Source organism: Dermacentor andersoni, chromosome 5 (genome assembly GCF_023375885.2).
Source record: "Dermacentor andersoni chromosome 5, qqDerAnde1_hic_scaffold, whole genome shotgun sequence".
In the NCBI taxonomy this organism is placed as follows: domain Eukaryota; kingdom Metazoa; phylum Arthropoda; class Arachnida; order Ixodida; family Ixodidae; genus Dermacentor; species Dermacentor andersoni.
The window spans coordinates 100,976,783-100,991,217 of NC_092818.1; the positions used below are offsets into that span (position 1 = coordinate 100,976,783).

General features: G+C 47.8%; 1 long non-coding RNA gene across 1 annotated transcript in view; it reads right to left on the reverse strand.

The window, feature by feature from the left end:
* The window catches only part of LOC140218369 (uncharacterized), a 179,313-nt gene that overhangs the window by 91,443 nt on the left and 73,435 nt on the right, over positions 1-14,435 (reverse strand). The window contains exon 2 of the long non-coding RNA XR_011894645.1: positions 275-348. This is a non-coding gene — a long non-coding RNA (uncharacterized lncRNA). The remainder of the gene's footprint in view (positions 1-274; positions 349-14,435) is intronic.

Genomic DNA, 14,435 nt, shown 5'->3' on the forward strand with positions numbered 1-14,435 from the left:
CACCGCAAGATACACGTGCACTGACTGGAAGCTTTTGTCAATCGTATGTTTCGCCAGTTTCATTATTATTTTATCCACGGAGCAGAAGGCACCCTCTAGCAGTTTAGGCAGGCACTAATTATTTGATTTCATGCTCTACAGGAGGCAAGAGACTGGTGCCGGAGGGCATTGAAGCGAAGGCCGCTTCCAATTATCTGAGCTCTTGGCATAAGATTGACAGAAAACCCACTGTCCAAGTATTAACAAAATAGAGAAAATGAGAGAGCATATTTACCCAAGAATACCAAATAAAAGGAGAAGACTCTTCTAGTGGAGGCCGCGGGTATTCCGAAATCTCGGCGCTTCGACCTGAAAGTAAAAGAAATATACGTGAGAATAAATCTAGTTGGCTAAGTGTCAAGGGAGATATTCCCTTTTCATCCGAACATTTAATTAAAGTGAAGCTCTGCGTTAGTCTCATTCTATTGCTTCGGCTAAAATAGTCCCGTTCAATCATTACTTTTGAGGTTCGCCACCGTAGGTTTGAGGTCCCTTCAGTCAATAGACGTCAGTACACCATTTCTTCAAATTGATGTTACGATTCCGCCGTCTGATTGGTAGTTCAGAGCAATGGTGAGCACGTGCTTCGGCTTATATACAGGCTGCAGGAATCATCATCATCAGCCTGGTTACGCCCACTGCAGGGCAAAGGCCTCCCCCATACTTCTCCAACAACCCCGGTCATGTACTAATTGTGGCCATTTCGTCCCTGCAAACCTCTTAATCTATCCGCCCACCTAAATTTCTGCCGCCCCCGGCTACGCTTCCCTTCCCTTGGAATCCAGTCCGTAACCCTTAATGACCATCGGTTATCTTCCCTCCTCATTACATGTCCTGCCCATGCCCATTTCTTTTTCTTGATTTCAACTAAGATGTCGTTAACTCGTGTTTGTTCCCTCACCCAATCTGCTCTTTTCTTATCCCTTAACGTTACACCCATCATTCTTCTTTCCATAGCTCGTTGCGTCGTCCTCAATTTCAGCAGAACCCTTTTCGTAAGCCTCCAGGTCTCTGCCCCGTAGGTGAGTACTGGTAAGACACAGCTATTATACACTTTTCTCTTGAGGGATAGTGGCAACCTGCTGTTCATTATCTGAGAATGCCTGCCAAACGCACCCCAGCCCATTCTTATTCTTCTGATTATTTCCGTCTCATGATCCGGATCCGCCGTCACTACCTGCTCTAAGTAGATGTATTCCCTTACCACTTCCAGTGCCTCGCTACCTATTGTATATTGCTGCTCTCTTCCAAGACTGTGAAACATTACTTTAGTTTTCTGCAGATTAATTTTTAGACCCACTCTTCTGCTTTGCCTGTCCAGGTCAGTGAGCATGCATTGCAATTGGTCCCTTGAGTTACTAAGCAAGGCAATATCATCAGCGAATCGCAAGTTACTAAGGTATTCTCCATTAACTTTTATCCCCAATTCTTCCCAATCAACGCCTCTGAATACCTCCTGTAAACACGCTGTGAATAGCATTGGAGAGATCGTATCTCCCTGCCTGACGCCTTTCTTTATTGGGATTTTGTTGCTTTCTTTGTGGAGGACTACGGTGGCTGTGGAGCCGCTATAGATATCTTTCAGTATTTTTACATACGGCTCGTCTACACCCTGATTCCGTAATGCCTCCATGACAGCTGAGGTTTCGACAGAATCAAACGCTTTCTCATAATCAATGAAAGCTATATATAAGGGCTGGTTATATTCCGCACATTTCTCTATCACCTGATTGATAGTGTGAATATGGTCTATTGTTGAGTAGCCTTTACGGAATCCTGCCTGGTCCTTTGCTTGACAGAAGTCTAAGGTGTTCCTGATTCTATTTGCGATTACTCTAGTAAATAGTTTGTAGGAAACTGACAGTAAGCTGATCGGTCTATAATTTTTCAAGTCTTTGGCGTCCCCTTTCTTATGGATTAGGATTATGTTAGCGTTCTTCCAAGATTCCGGTACGCTCGAGGTCATGAGGCATTGCGTATACAGGGTGGCCAGTTTCTCTAGAACAATCTGCCCCACATCCTTCAACAAATCTGCTGTTACCTAATTCTCCCCAGCTGCCTTCCCCCTTTGCATATCTCCCAAGGCTTTCTTTACTTCTTCCGGTGTTAGCTGTGGGATTTCGAATTCCTCTAGACTATTTTTTCTTCCATTATCGTCGTGGGTGCCACTGGTACTGTACAAATCTTTATAGAACTCCTCAGCCACTTTAACTATCTCATCCATATCAGTAATGATATTGCCGGCTTTGTCTCTTAACGCATACATCTGATTCTTGCCAATTCCTAGTTTCTTGTTCACTGCTTTTAGGCTTCCTCCGTTCCTGAGAGCATGCTCAATTCTATCCATATTATACTTCCTTATGTCAGCTGTGTTACGCTTGTTGATTAACTTCGAAAGTTCTGCCAGTTCTATTCTAGCTGTACGGTTAGAGGCTTTCATACATTGGCGTTTCTTGATCAGATCTTTCGTCTCCTGCGATAGTTTACTGGTATCCTGCCTAACGGAGTTACCACCGACTTCCATTGCACACTCCTTAATGATGCCCACAAGATCGTCGTTCATTGCTTCAACACTAAGGTTCTCTTCCTGAGTTAAAGCCGAATACCTGTTATGTAGCTTGATCTGGGATTTCTCTATTTTCCCTCTTACCGCTAACTCATTCACCGGTTTCTTATGTACCAGTTTCTTCCGTTCCCTCCTCAGGTCTTACAATTGGAGCTCTTACCATCCTATGGTCACTACAGCGCACCTTGCTGAGCACGTCCACATCTTGTATGATGCCAGGGTTACCGCAGAGTATGAAGTCTATTTCATTTCTAGTCTCGCCGTTCGGGCTCCTCCACGTCCACTTTGGGCTATATCCCGCTTGCGGAAGAGGTATCCGCATATTATTCTGTTCCGCAAACTCTACTAATAACTCTCCCCTGCTATTCCTAGTGTCTATGCCATATTCCCCCACTGCTTTGTCTCCAGCCTGCTTCTTGCCTACCTTGGCATTAAAGTTGCCCATTAGTATAGTCTATTTTGTTTTCACTCTACTCATCGCCGATTCCACGTCTTCATAGAAGCTTTCGACTTCCTGGTCATCATGACTGGATGTAGGGGCGTAGACCTGTACAACCTTGATTTTGTACTTCTTATTAAGTTTCACAACAAGACCTGCCACCCTCTCGTTAATGTTATAGAATTCCTGTATGTTACCAGCTATGTCCTTATTAATCAGGAATCCGACTCCTAGTTCTCGTCTCTCCGCTAAGCCGCGGTAGCGCAGGACGTGCCCGCTTTTTAGCACTGTATATGCTTTTTTTGGCCTCCTAACTTCACTGAGCCCTATTATATCCCATTTACTGCCCTCTAATTCCTCCAATAGCACTGCTAGACTCGCCTCACTAGATCACGTTCTAGCGTTAAACGTTGCCAGGTTCATATTCCAATGGCGGCCTGTCTACTTTTATGCACCATCGGGAATGCGTGGCTACACAATTTTTTTCCAAGCTGCGTCATTTGAATGTTGGCTTAAAAACACATGTGTACTACAGTATTACAAAAACAAGCTATTGTAATATGTAAGACGGCGAAATAAAACTCACTGCTCAGTTTCGAAGTTTGTGGGATGGTTCTGTGACGGTATGGGTAGCCAGAAATAACTGTTGTAGTTTGACAGTTGCTTCGCCTGACATTAGACGATACTTTCTTCTATTGAGATAGAAAGAGATAGAGATAGACGATGAGAAAAAAAAAGAATGCGGGGAGATTAATCAGAATGGAAAATCCGATTTGCTATCCTACACATGTGAACAAGTGAGAGGATGAGCTAGGAAGGTTAGAAGAGAGAGAGAACAAAATAACAGGTTCACAGCCGATCACGGTCATCTAGCACTATCACAGCGCATGATTGACTTAAGAGGTCGTCATGATCTTTTGTGATCACTGCAAATTAGCACAGCTGATGTGATCGTGTCTGTACACTGTGTCGATGACTTTCACACAGAACACGTTCAGCGGTCGTCTTCTCTCGACCACAGTCATCCCACGTTGCGCTGTCGGCCATACCAGTGCGAAAGGCCTTCCTTCTATTGAGAAAGAAGGAGCAGGATGGAGCCATATGGAGCGAAGCACGGAGTGTGGTGCTCATAACAAAGTTGCAAGTGAGCGTCCTATTTTCCTGTCTTGGTCTCCGCAACACTTCCACGCTGCCCTTTGCAAGATATTATAACATAGCTGCCATACAGTGGTCCACACGGTCTACAAACCATACAGTGGTCTACAGTGGTCTACAGTGTCATGCAGTGGTCTAGAAACAACGGCGATGGGACCAGGCTATCGAGTTGGCCGGGGATAGCACGCGCACTTCTTCCTTCTTGGCCTTCTTGTCTCTTCTTCTGCACCACCCACGCTACTGCAGGTGGCAATATGAAAACTTAATTACTCCAGAAGTAGCAATAAAGGCACGTAATGACTGTTGAAACTGTATCTTGTGGTATATACCTATTTTTTCATTTATTCACTATTTCCGCCTACTGCAGGCAAACTACTAGACCTTGTCTCTAGAGAATACCGGAGTAAGTTTAATCTACTCTGACGCACTCTAATGAAGGTGTTATTGTTCTGTGCATTTGAATTGAACAGGTGCACTTATTGGCTGAAAAGTATATCAAGTACAAATCGCCGCTCGTATTAAGCAACGCTTGCAAGTTTCGCACCCTAGATTGCAGTGATGAGGCCAAACCATGTGAAGATCAATTTGCATTATGTGTATGTATGCAAGGATTGTTGTAAGTTCTACACTGAGAAATATTAGGTGCACGGTGTAACGGGGAATATCAGTGCATCCTGCGATTCATAGAGGACATTCCTTTTTTAAGCAACCCTGGGTATGGCTGAAGTCTAACGATTGCCGACGAGTAGCAATGCAGTCTTAAAATGTTATAAACGGATTTAGCGTGGCGAGTGGAGGCAATTCTTAGAAATGAAAATTGGTCTTCGAAAAAAAGAAAGATAACAGTGCACAGGGTTTTATTTATTTATTTATTTGTCGCATACTGCCGGCCATTTTCGGAGACCTTAGGCAGGAGTGGGAACAGGAATACAACCCAATACAAGCTCAATGTACTAAATAAAAACAAAATCACATAACAAAAGAAAAGAAAACATCAAAGGACACACACGCGCCAATGCGTACAAGCGAAAGTATCAACATTGATTCCAATGCACAAAATGATAACGTGCGCACGCACTTCAAGTGTGAAGGCGCCTACAGCGCTCAATTTCTGATCGCTTGTGAGAATGAATCAATACTTGGCCGTTCAACCACATCAGCAGATAAGGCGTTCTGCGATTTTCCGAGGAAAGAAAGAGTACATGAACGTGTTAGTCCTGCATGTTAGTCCTGAACGTGTTAGTCCTGGGTGAACAGATCGAGTAAAGCGGCTTATGGCAGGCTCTATGAATACGGATGATCAATTCTGAACATGTTGTGATATAGAGATTAAAAAAGTTTTAACCTGTCATGATAACACCTCGTTTCAAGTTTTTCTAGTTATGCTTATTGTAAGAGGTTAGATGTGGGTACTTTCCAGCTATAACAGTTGAAGATGAACCTAATAGATTTTCTTTGGATGCTTTCTAGTTTTAGTTCGTTAGCTTCTGTCCAGGGATCCTAGGCCGCTGCAGCATACTCCAGTATGGGCATAATAAGCGTCTTGTCCGCCAAAAGCTTTATTTCTGTTGTTGAGTGACCCAGCGTGCGCCGAAGGTATCCCAATTTTCTGAACGCTTCCTTTTTTTTTGTACTGAAGGTCACTTGTTCATTCCAGCGCTAATCGAAGGTTATCATCACTCCCAAATACTTGTAGCTATGCTTACAGGTTGGTTATTGATGTAATAGGTGAATTCAAGTGATTGCTTTTTACGGGTTATGGTCATTGCTATCATTCTTCTACTATGTATGGCCATGTGTCATGTGCTACACCAGTTAGCAATTGTGCTTAATGCTCCATTCAGTAAGACCTGATCATAAGGGCTAGAGATTTCCTGGTATATGACACTGAGTGTTGCAGTGCAAAGCGAAACCCGCTATGCCACGACGAATGGTATTATTATTATTATTATTATTTAGAAGGAAATAGAAAGTGGAAGAAAACGAAGGAACAGATTGGCACTTGCCAAACGAAGGGGCACCCCGCTTGCGTTGCTCGTTAGGAAGACGAGAATAGAAATGTTGTGGTGAAAAAAAGGAAAAGAAGGAATAAAGGAGACTAAAGGGAAGACTGAAGACTTAAAAACTACGCAGAAAACATTGCGATGACAGTGGGAAAATAAAAATCACGAAAATCACCGGGGGTTCCAATACATCGAATAACAGTGCCCGTAAAAGAAAGCCAAGCCCGGCAAGCCTCGCTTCGGGAGCGAGCCGACCAGCTCCCGGATGTGCGTGCCGATGGGACGACGACAGCGCTCTTTCAGGGCGAGCTTCCCGATATGCTTACTGCTTATATCTTCTTCCTATATAAAGGATGCAGACAGAGGCGCATTGCATATATGTAAATGTCCGTCATCTTTCCTGCCAAAGCAGCACTAAAGCCAAGCAAATCAGTTTTCCTGGAACGAAAGTTATAGGGAGGTCGTACGGAGATGGAAGGTCGACGCTGATCAGGTTGAACCGTAGGTGGGGCCGTCACGCAGCATGTGCAAACAAACTCCAATATGCGCGTCCTCGACGAGGGCCCGCGGAATTGAGATCGAAGCTGTCGAGGCCACGTCGAGGATTGTGCAGTGTTATTTGCTTTCCAGTGGCAGGCTCCGACGTCACAGCTCCATTGTACACAGCGTACGTTTGCGACGAGTAGTTTCTGTCAATTGGGAAGACCCACGCGTCAAGGAAGGTCGACGTGATCCTTCGTGGCATGCCGTCGTGACACGGCATGCTGTGCATAGGATACCGTCGGATTGCGCGTTGCTAGGGAGATGGAATGAACTGATTTAGCAAAAGCAGGAAAACTAGAAGCATCTTTGTGAGTGCCTTTCATGAGAGAGAATCGGAGAGAGAGAGAGAGAGAGAGAGAGAAACAACTTTATTCGGTCCACTATAGACGTAAGCAAGCTCCACGTCACCTGGCTAGGCCCACTCGGGGACCATCAGGTGAAACCTGACGGCCCTCTCGCGAGCCCTCTGGACTGCCAGGATTTGAGAGGTCTGATCCTGGGCCTTAATAAGCTTCATCATTTCCTCTTGAGTGAAAGGGTGACCGGCAGAGGCGCAGCCCCACAGGACATGTTCGAAGTCCGCATAATCACCACACAGAGGGCAGTCCGGGCTTGGGAACCGTTCGGGGTACATTGTGTGCAGCGCCGCGGGGCTCGGGTAAGTGCTTGTTTGCAGAAGCCTTAGAGTGACTGCCTGGGCCCTGCACAGCGAGGAGTGCGGCGAAGGTAGGAGTCTTCTTGACATATAATTATATTTGCAGATTTCGTTGTACGAGTAGAGAGGCTCGGGTCGCCCAGGAGAGGACGTGTTGCCCAGCGCACGGTCAGTCAAACCTCGTGCAGCCGAGTGCGCCTCCTCGTTGGGGTTGATCGAGGCACCCTCAATGGTTCCAAGGTGCGCAGGGAACCAGGCCAAAGAGTGATGTTTCATGTCTTTGGCACTTTGGATGATACGTAGGGCCTGGGGAGCCACCATTCCCATCTGGAAGGCCCTGACAGCGGCCTTGGAATCAGAATAAATCGTGTCGTGTACACTGTCCGTTAATGCAAGAGCAATAGCAACCTGCTCTGCAACGCTGGAATTAGAAGTGCGGACGGTAGCGCAGCTAAGGATTTTAGAATCACCGTCGATGACCACTGAGGAGAAGGCCTCTTCTTGAACATACGAAGCAGCGTCTACGAAGCATGTTCGGTCCTTGTTCAAGCGGGCACTGGCGAGCAGAGCTTTACCCCTGGCTCGTCTTCGTCCTTCGTTGTAGGTGGGATGCATATTTCGTGGCAACCGGTGTATGTAAATCTTGGACCTTACGTCGCTAGGCAGCTTCACAGCGTCGAGACTGACGACCGTGGGGTTACGTCCCAGCTTGCCAAGTATGGCTCGGCCCGCTGGCGTACCGGAAAGTCTGACAAACTGGGAAAATTCTTGGGCTTCAATGATTTCTTCGAACGTGTTGTGAATTCCCAAATTGAGGAGGTCTTTTGTGTGCGTTCGGATGGGAAGGCCGAGGGCAAGCTTGAAGACTCTTCTGATTAGGGCATTGATCTTGTTGCGCTCCGATACGAGCCAGTTGTGCATAGCCCCTGAATAAGCGAGGTGGCATAACACGAAGGCGTGGATAATCCGGATCAGATTGTCTTCCTTGATTCCGCGGTACCTGTTGGCGATTCTTCGGATCAGGCCGAGGGCGCTTTCGGTCTTGGAGCAAATGCGTTTGAGGGCGGCTCCATTGGCCCCGTTCGACTCGATGAACATTCCTAGGACCCTGATAGTGTCTACCCGCGGTACTGGGGAGCCCTTACCGGTGAGTAACGTAATGCGGCTCTCTGTTGCTGGCTTCCAGGACCGGTGTGAACCGCCTGTGGGCCTCTTCTTGTAGAGCAAGAGCTCGGATTTAGCGGGCGAGCACCTTAGCCCGGTGGGGATAAGATACCGCTCCGTCACATCGATGGCCTCTTGCAAAGCACCCTCGACCTGCCCTTCACATCCACTGGAGCACCAGATGGTGATGTCATCCGCGTAGATCGTGTGGTTAATGTTCGGGATTTTGTTCAAGGCCCTCGACAGGTTGATCAGGGAGATGTTGAACAGCGTCGGAGAGATCACTGCCCCCTGAGGTGTTCCCTTTGGCCCAAGCTGGATTTCGTGGGTCAAAAACTCGTCAATCTTGAGTCTAGTGGACCTTGAGGAAAGGAAAGAGCGCACGAAATTGTACGCCCGTTTGCCAACGTTACACTCTGTCAGGCTCTTGAGAATAAAGGCGTGCGATATGTTGTCAAAAGCCTTTTCCAGATCCAAGCCGAGAATTGCCTTAGTGTCGGCGGAGGTAGAGTCAATGATCTGGTGCTTGATCAATCTCATGGCGTCCTGAGTCGAAAGCCCCGACCGAAAGCCAATCATGTTGTGTGTATAGCATTCGTTAGACTCGAGATGGTCAGTGAGGCGGTTAAGCATGGCGTGCTCGGCCATCTTTCCAACACACGACGTCAGGGAGATGGGCCTTAGATTGTCGATGCTCGGCGCCTTACCTGGCTTCGGTATGAGTACTGTGTGGGCTGCTTTCCAGCTCTTGGGAATGAGGCCGCTGCACCAGATATCATTCATCTTGTGCGTAAGGAACTCGATTGAGGCGTCGTCGAGATGCTTGAGCATTTTGTTGGTGATCCCGTCGGGCCCAGGGGCAGATCTGCCGTTGAGGGATGCGAGAACTCGCTTGACCTCAGCCACGGTAAAATCCTCGTCCATAGATGGTACGTCACGCCCTTCGTACTCGGGAAACTGGGGGGGCACCGGATCGTCCGTGGCCTCCAGGTACTTGTCTATGAGGTGCTCCGTGACTGCCTCATCTGGAGTCGAGTCGGTCGCCAAATGGACAGCTTTCGCCAAAGCTCTCTTCTGGTTGGACTTGGTGTTGCCATCGTGCAGTAGGTGCCTAAGGAGACCCCAGCTTTTACCGTTCTTGAGCTGGCCTTCCACCGAGTCGCACAGTTCGTCCCATTGCTGCTTGCATAGCACCTTGCAATGAGCCTCTATCGTCTTGTTTATATCGGAAATTTTCTTGCGTAGTCTTCTGTTATGGCGCCGAGTCTTCCATCTCGCGAGCAGTGCCTGCTTGGCTTCCAATAGATGCGCCAGCCTACTGTCCATCCTGTCCACCTCCAGATCGGTTGTCACCTCCTTGGTGGCTCTAGCCGCATCCTTCTTTATCTCGTCGCACCAAGAGTCTAAGTCCATATCATCGTTAAGGACGCGCTCGGAGCGGTTGGCTCGGAACAAGTCCCAGTCAGTGAACCTAAAGGTCCTCGTTTTGTTACGGGCAGCCTTGATCACCGCTTCGATGATGCAATGATCGCTACCGAGGTCCATGGCTGTGTTGGTCCACTTGACGTTTTCCAGGTTCTTGACAAAGGTAAGATCCGGAGTCGTATCTCGGCACACCGAGTTCCCTCTCCTGGTTGGAAAGTCTTTATTGGTTATCAGCGTAAGATCTTCCTCCGTTGCCGCGTCCCATATGTCTCTACCCTTCTTGGTATTGGTACAATAGCCCCACGCCTGATGCTGAGCATTAAAATCCCCCATGACGACTAGAGGCTGACAGCCGGCCAAATGCACGGCCTTCTTGAGAATGCCACCAGGCCTGGCTCTGTGAACGCTGGGTTTGCAGTAAACATTCAGTATGAAGATACTCTTTCTTCTTAAGCGCTGCGTAGGGGGGTCGACAAGGAGTTCGGCCATGACGTACTCGATCCCATTGTCCGCGGGACCAAGGTCTCGCTGAAGGCACGTGAACTTTTTACAGACCAGGATAGCGACCCCCCTTCCTCCTTCAGTGGAAGCCACCGTAAGGAAACCGGGGAACTTGACAGGTGATGATGTGATCGTTTCTTGCAAGGCGATTACTTGGGGTTTCTCTTTTACGCTTTTTAGGTATTGTCGCAGGGTCGCCCGTTTGCTGACGAACCCTGCGCAATTCCACTGCCACATTGTTATGACGTTAGTTCTGTTATCCATGTTTGGGCTTGGGAATGGATTGCGAAAGTGCCGCATTCATAATGGCACCCTCCGTGGGTGAGGCAATGACGCTGTGCAACTTTGGGACTTGTGCTGTAGATGTGCTTGGCAAAGATGCGTGGCTGGTCCCCTCCAGCCTAAGTATTCTAGCGCTGAGGGCGACCAGGCCCAGCTGAGGGTGCGCGATCATTTCTTGTACGTGAGAGAGACCTGTCTGTATGTTGGAGATGGCGTTCTTGAGATCAGACAGGAGTTCTACCATTTCGTCTCCCCTTGAGTCATCCAGGGCACGCCGCTTCACTGCAACCGTCTTGGGAGGGGCCTCCACTGTGTCCATGGCCGAAGAGCGTGCGGCAGGCTGAGAAGCTGGCTGTGTGAGCGCCAATCTTCGTATTTCCGCCATCTCGGCGGCTAGCCGACTGATTTCCTGCTTGAACAGAGCGTTTTCCTTCCTGAGACTATCATTGGCACGCCTAAGTTCTTCGAGCTCATTCGTGAGACGCAGGTCGTGCGAGTCTTGAGAGTTGAACGCCTGCGTTTGGTTGCCACGGGCCCTATCGGCCCACTTTAGAGAGGACTTGCCTTTACCGCCGTTGGGGGTCTTCGGACGGGAGCTGTTGGATGAGTCGCTCTCAGTGCGGGACTTGGAGGAGCTTCTGGAGCTGGAGCGCGCTGGAGAAGGCGATGTGAGTCGCGATCTCGAGGTAGAGCGACTTCTGGAGCCCCGTCGGCTTGTAGAGCGGCTTCTCGAGCGCAAGCGTCTTCTGCCCCTAAGGTTGGTGCTGGATGAGGCTTGCGGATCGGAGGATCGAACGATCGACGGCGTGGGGAGCTGCTCTTGCTGCCTGGCACGCTCGAAGCGTCGTCGGCGAACAATGTATGGCGTCTTGAATCTATGCGCACACTCTTTGCCGGCTGTAAGGTGCGGACCGCCGCATATCTTGCATTTTGGTGTGCATTGATGCTGCTGATCTGGATTTGGCAGGCTGCATCCCCGACAGATGACGTCGCTCGGTGTTGGACATACATCGGCGCGATGCCCGAGTCTTCCGCAGGCGTGGCATACGTCCACTTGCTTTCGATATAGGGAACATTTCATCAGGAGCGTTCCGTACCTGACAAAATTCGGTACCCGCTGCCCGTCAAAGGCGATGATGATGGTCCCAGTCTGAGCGATTCTCTTGGCTGCTAGTGCAAGAGGATTGTTCTGGTTAACAATCTTGCCATCCACCGTCGCTGGGTCGTCTTGTAACGGTATGCCACGAATAACCCCCTTGCACGTGGAGTGCGGGGCTGTCTCGTACGCGCAGAGTTCGTGGATCTTGCCTGTGATTCGGATTTGCTTGATGCGGGCATATCGATCGGCATTCTCTCGTCTGGGAGTGCTGGCCACCATGATGTTTTGCTGTAAGTTCGGGCACAGAGTGTCTTGCGTGAGCTCGTGCTGGCTGATGCCGGAGGCTGCAAGTATTGCGTCAGCCACCGTGGCCGCTCCAATTTTGGAAATATTCAGCCCACCTCTTGGTCTAATAACGATCTTCGTATCTTCTTTGGGAAGAACAGGCATTCGGCTTGCCCTAATAATCTTGGTCTTCAGCGCTGCGCCGCTAGACTTGTAGCTGTGGGGAGCCAAAGGCGTCGCCATGGCGTTCGGGTTAGCTTCCCGCGATTTGGCGCCAGCTCTTCTAACACCTGCTGTTTGCCATCCCTGCTCTTGAGTGACTTCCTCCGGGAGAATATTTTCTCCCTCTACTTGATATTCCATGATGGTAGCGGACGAGTGGCACTGAGCCGCCCCGGAGGCCAAGGCGTGGTCTCCGAAGTGCTCGTTTGACGCCGCCAACGGATGCACAGGAATGTCCGTAAAATGGTGAAAAGTCACTCACTGTGGTAAAAAGGGTATCCACGTAGTCCTTACAACTTTACGGAAAAGATATGCACAAATAAACATTGGCTCGCGCCGATTAAATACAAGAAAAATGCGAATGGAAACCAAGATAAACAGGTAAGCGATATGATTTGTAACCCGACGCTGCGAAACGGAGATACAAAGAAGGAAATACAAATAAAGACGGCCGCAGTGTAGCACGAATGTGTCATTGTAAGGAAGCGGGGTATTGCTTTTGTAGACTGCGGTACGGACGTCTGTAGCCGCCAGGGACCTAGCGCTTGACTATTCGAAACGTGAACGACTGCCAATTTTCTGTTGGCCAAACAACGAAGCCGCCCGTGCTTTTTCTCAGAACCACGGTAGTCATAACACGTCACATCGCCGCCACATAGTTTACACATTGTTCTTTAGAGTGGGCGGCATAATGAGCTGAACGGGAGATTTCGTCCGCGTGGCATCATCGGTAACGCTGGCATCACTGACAGCACCCCTAGAAATCACCTTGCGCTTTGGAAAAATGTAATAGATATAACACAAAGGCTGTTAGTTTTGATTCCCCGACGAGATGAAACAGTCATACAGTTCATATATGACGCAACTAAAACTAACAATCAAAAACGCTGATTTTCAATGTCATGTTAATTACCACCATTTGGTCTGGGCCCTGGATAGCAAAAAAATAAAGCGTAACAGACTGCTGGTAATGTAAAAGAAAACCGTGAGGCTTATAGCTTGCAATAGTTAAAGAGCGCAAACACAAGATAATTTTCGGTTTACTATAAAACTATTCGCGTAATCACTAGATTGGAATATCCGATATATGTTAAATTGGATTTTTACCAACAACAGTGACTGAACTTCTCCATTCCCTTGCTGTCAAACGATAAACAACAATGTTGTTCGTGCTATTGATGCTTGAGAAATGGACAGTTCCTCGAGCCAGAAACCCCCACCAAACTATGGTGTTCAAACATTTAAATTGCTGTTACCAACGATCTTAATACGTACGAAACGAATTAACGTAATGTATCTACATTTACGCTTAAAGAATTTGAGCGATATTTGATAATGTATAGTAAATGGGCCTTTTTATTTTTGTGTAAGTTGCTCACGAGAGACTTTTGAATATTTCATTTATTGCAACTTCTATTCGCAGATTTTAGATTTTATTACAATGTGTTCAGATGTTGAAACATTTTAGGCTGTATATATCAATGTGTATCCTTTCAATGCCTATTCGTTTGAGTGTTACCTTGAAAATATGTATTATGTTATTAGTTTGATTGTTGACAGTGTATTTGTTTCTCTGCGATGGAGTTATGTTTGGGCTCAGGCGCAATCAAGCTATACCGTTGTAACTTTAGTCTGTGGTACTTTCCGCAATTTGGTGTATGGGAAAAATAAAGGCAATTTTAATATAAAAATTCTGGACTTGAATTTCATCCATGGTTTGGACTGGCTAAGGCCTATTCTTTTAACGCGACTCCTTATTTGCCTACCTTCCCAGGTTTATCGTGGCTGCTGTGTGCTGCTGAGTCGGTCATCTCGGCGGATTAGTTTGTGGCTATAAGTACGATGGTTACGCAGGCGCAAGAATGAAGATACCAACAAACGGGCTTATGTAACCCCTGTACGCTGACCGACCCAATACTGCCAGTAAGCGAACCTGTGTTCTGACCAGTATAAAATAATAAATTCCTAGATAGATCGCGAAAGTATAATATTGGCTTATAGGCATCTCTAAAGCACACCGACCTTGTAACCGAACAGCGCCCTATTTATATGATTTG